At 34.6% G+C, this 4,494-nt stretch overlaps 1 protein-coding gene and 1 long non-coding RNA gene across 4 annotated transcripts in view; one reads left to right on the forward strand and one right to left on the reverse strand.

Annotated features, from left to right (window-relative positions):
- Positions 1 to 4,494, forward strand: part of LOC107852308 (putative late blight resistance protein homolog R1A-3) — a gene marked incomplete at its 5' end in the record, with an annotated part of 58,362 nt that overhangs the window by 49,884 nt on the left and 3,984 nt on the right.
- Positions 2,504 to 4,488, reverse strand: LOC107852309. 3 transcript variants are annotated; one of them, XR_007056326.1, is made up of 5 exons: positions 4,290 to 4,488; positions 4,018 to 4,191; positions 3,577 to 3,894; positions 3,303 to 3,471; positions 2,504 to 3,087 (listed from the first exon to the last, which is right to left on the reverse strand). It is a non-coding gene; the product is annotated as an uncharacterized LOC107852309 (long non-coding RNA). The 3 variants fall into 3 exon arrangements; XR_007056325.1 differs by having other exon boundaries at positions 3,577 to 4,191; XR_007056327.1 differs by having other exon boundaries at positions 3,295 to 3,471; positions 3,577 to 4,191.

Here is a 4,494-nt window from a genome sequence, read left to right on the forward strand (position 1 = left end):
GGCCACCAACAGAAAGAAAGGAAGAAAGAAAGAAAGAAGAATGAAATATTTTAATAAATACAATTTATTGACTTGTCAAGTCTTTTTTTAATCATGTTGGCCAACTTAATCAATAGTGAAAATTACTTGCACTGTCTCTTATCTTTACAATATGTGACCTGTAAATTGTAATCTAATAAACCATCGTTGAAAATGATGAAGAAAAAGACAAATGTCCATCTATCAATGATGAAGAAAATCACATATCAAACCGAGAGTAATGTTTATAAAAAGACCAAATGGTCTCTTGTGTTAGTTGGTAAGTGGAGAAAATAATCTCAGTGTTACCCAAAAATCATGTATTAAAAAATGGAAAAAGATTCAAATATGCCACTAAACTATCAGAAATGGCTCATTTATGCCATCCGTTAAAAGTTGGGTTCATTTATGTTATCGCCGTTACAAAACCGGCTCATCCATGCCATTACTTTTTAACAGCCGATTTTTAAAAACAGTCTTGCCACGTGGCAGCTTATTGGAGGGCCATGTCATTTTTTATTTTTTTAAATTTTTTTTAAAAAAATAATTTTTTTTTGATCCATTAAAAAGAATCCACACAACTTTTTGATCCATTGAAAATTAATTTGATCTATGCTTTTAAAATTCGATTAATTTTTCATGAATATATTCTTAAAACATTCTCGTTCGATTCGTTTTTTTGTCATTTTTGACATATTAAGATTGTTTTCATATTTTACCTTTAATATTAATTATTTTTTTCTTCAAATTAGTTTCAAATACAATAGTAAACATCATTTAATAAATATATTATAATAAAATAATTATTTTAATTGACGGGTGAGTAACTAAAAGGGAACGGAGAGAGTATACACTCCACGCTTTTTATCACTTTATTTTTTTATTTTTTAAAATATTCACATTAACTAAAGCTTTTATCATTTTTCAGTTGAAACTGAAGGGATATATCAACATCAAATATTATTATTATATTATTAATAGTTAGCTTCTCATTTTGCCAACTCTACGCATACTATATATGTTGTCATGTTGTCGCTTTCCTGTTTTTGCAATGATAAATGATGATGCATAAAGTGTTACATACAAATGGTGAATGTTGATTAGGGGCGGCTCAACCCTTTAGGAGAAAAGGCGGCCACCTAAGACCCCAAAATTTGAGGGGCCTATTTTTGTTTTGTAATAATAAATTACAAATTTTAAGAAATATATTAAATACTATTTATAGAAAAAAGAAAAATTTTACATAAAAAAATAAAGCGCAAGGCCTCTGTTTGATTTTTGCCTTAGGCCATAAATTTGCTTGAGCCACCCCTGATGCTAATGATGTCATTCTATGCTTAATAAAAAAATAAAAATCTAAAAAGTTACTTACATTCGGCTGACAAAATATTTCATGTATGCCAAGACATACTATATGCTTAATTAGAATTGCGTTTGGTTATAAATTTTAGTAGTAGATTTAAAAAAAAAAATTCTTTAAATATTTATTTGATCATGAAAAATTAATCAAATTTTAAAAGCATAGATCAAATTGATTTTTAATGGATCAAAAAATTGGGTGGATTCTTTTTAATGGATCAAAGAAAATTAAAAAGAAAATTAATTTTATTTTTAAAAAATAAAAAATAAAATTAAAAATGATGTGGCCCTCTAATAAGCTGCCACGTGACAAGACTGTTTTTAAAAACCGACTGTTAAAAAGTAATGGCATGGATGAGCCAGTTTTGTAATAGCGATGGCATAAATGAGGCCAACTTTTAACGGATGACATAAATGAGTCATTTCTGATAGTTCAGTGGCATATTTGAGCCTTTTCCCTAATCTATATCTATCTATAATCTACAATTCCTGTCGTTTCGCTCATTTGACCTTAAAAAAAGCTTTGTCCAGCCCTCTAAAGTAATACAATCCACTTAATATGTTGTCAGGGATCTGCCCAAGAAATTTAATCCAAAAATAATGCCGGAGCCCACACCCCATTAATTCATAGGCTAATATCCACCTAAAGTCGTGAAAAATTAGCAATTCTTGTTGTTTCGCTCATTTGACCTAAAAATATGCTCCTCCCGCCCCTCCAAAGCAACATGATCCATTTAATCGACAGTTAAGGAACTACCTGAGAAGTTTCACCAGAAATTAAAGCTAGAGCCCACACCCCCAATCAATCCATGGGCGTTACCCACCGAAATTTGCAATTCCTATTGTTTTGCTCATTTGATCTAAAAAAAAGCTTTTTCCGCCCCTCCAAAGAAATAATAGGTCATCAGGGGCCCTCTCAAGAAGTTCCACCCAAAATAAAGCCAGAGCCCGCATGCACCCCCCACCCCACCCCCCCCCCACACACACACACATCAATCCACCAAAAGCTATAAAAAATCCACTATTCTTTGACCTTAAAAAAAAGGCTTTGCCTGCCCTTCCAAAGCAACACAAATTATTTAATAGGTCATCAAGAGAATGCCCAAGAAGTTTCGCCCAAATATAATTTAGAGCCCAAAAATCCCTCACTTTCTCTTTTAGAAAAATAAAATAAAATCCAGCCAATCTTTATACAAGTAAAATGTTGAAAATGAGGGGGAAAAACAAATGCTCATCTACTCAATTTCTTTTAATATTCACAAATTGTTCAGTTGAGACTTTCACCAATTTGATGATCTTGCTCTTTGTTAGTAGCACCTTTCTTGGCAACTAGCCCTACCGAAGGACTGCACGTCTTGCTTTTACTGTCATATCAGCGGTTCCTCCATATGTTTTGCTGTACGTAAAAAAGGATAGTGGATTCCTCTTTGGCGATTTAGGAAGATGCCATGGTGATATATCCACGCTGCTCTAACCACATTTCAATAACTCCAACAAACTGATTCTTCATCCCCATCCGAACCTTCCTGCATTAGACTTTGTGATCCAATCCCTCTAGGTGATTTCATTTCTAACGAGCTTCTCAATCGTCTGTTGCTTCACAGAAAATTAAGAAGCAAGATTAGCAGCTCGATAACAAACTTGGAAACGAACTTATCCTCTTCGTTCAGCTCATCAATCCTATGCGCTTAATGGACTTAAAGATGCCACCTGCAGAAAAGAAGCCACATTTAGAAAGATATTATCACAACAAGCACGAGCGATAGTACTCAAATTTCTTGCTTGAGTGCAACAGTGCATCTTTCCCAAACGAGTTTGTCTCAAGTTTGAGATAGCATATCCTGAATTGATGTATTAATAGACACGGGAGGAATTTTAATAACACACTACTGTTGCAAACGAGGACAAATGTCGTACAGCAGCACCTATTCGAACAAGTTGATCATTAGATACATAAGCATCTCAACTCCAAATGCTTGTCGAGGGCTGATTCTTGGTGCACGTGAGTTCCACCATGCAGCATCACAATTCAAACTCTTTGCACGTGAAAATCCCACTTCTTGTTGCATTGGAATTTCTCGATAACTTCATTGCCTGAAGAGTTTTCTGATGTTTGTTATGATGGTCTATCTTGAAAGATTTACGGAAACTTTAAAAAACTGAGATATAGGATATCAATATAGTGCAGAGGCCGCTAACCTTTTGTTTCAGTTCCTTCTTTCCCATCATAGCAGAGAGTCAGCAATTCCATGTATGTTTCCGCGCTTGAGGAGTAACCATGACAAGAAGAAAAGAGAGTATGGAAGTTGTTTCCTTCATATTTTCGCGGCAGCAGGTAGTTTCACTACTTAAATCGAACTTCTTTTTCCTGATTGTATTCTGTTTTGATTGGAAAGCTTCATCTTTTGCTTGATGCTTATTGATGATTGATTCCACCCGCCTGCATGACAATTATAACTCCTTGTAGGCAGAGATCCCACGTCTTGTTGAATTGGAATTTGTCAATGAATTCAGTACCTGAAGAGTTTTCATATGTTTGTGATGATGTATTTCTTGTAAGATTTACATAAACTTGAGAAAAACAGAGATACAAGATAACTTTCATATTGTAGAGAGGTTGCGACATTCTGTTTCACTTACTTCTTTCCCAATAGCAAAGAGTTGGCAACTCCATGGATGTTTCAAAGAGAAACTTACAGTTAAAGTCCCCAGCCCTTGGTGCCAGAAAAGTCGCAGTGCAAGGCATAGCTGCGGCACGCCTACTAGGAGGTAAACTGAGCATGGAGGAGGAGCTGAGGGCAGCAAGCAAGGGTTCTGCTTTTGACGGGGACATAGAATGTTTGTGGGAAAGAAAGAAACTTTCATTATTTATGCTTCAGATTAAAAGTTCTTTAGACATATATATGACTTACCAATGAGTTGTTCGCTTCCTCCACTCTTGTCTCCATTTTTCCAAAGTAACTGAAGCATAAAACTTTTGTCAGGTGGAAGAAGTAAGTTTGCAAGAAAATCAAGAAAGAAACATAAAAAGACATAGAAGGAAACATTTTTGCAGTAGTCAGACATATAAAAAGTCATTTTCAAGATGTTGGGCATCCAGTACCCTCCCGAACTATG

This window comes from Capsicum annuum, chromosome 6 (genome assembly GCF_002878395.1).
Source record: "Capsicum annuum cultivar UCD-10X-F1 chromosome 6, UCD10Xv1.1, whole genome shotgun sequence".
Classification (NCBI taxonomy): domain Eukaryota; kingdom Viridiplantae; phylum Streptophyta; class Magnoliopsida; order Solanales; family Solanaceae; genus Capsicum; species Capsicum annuum.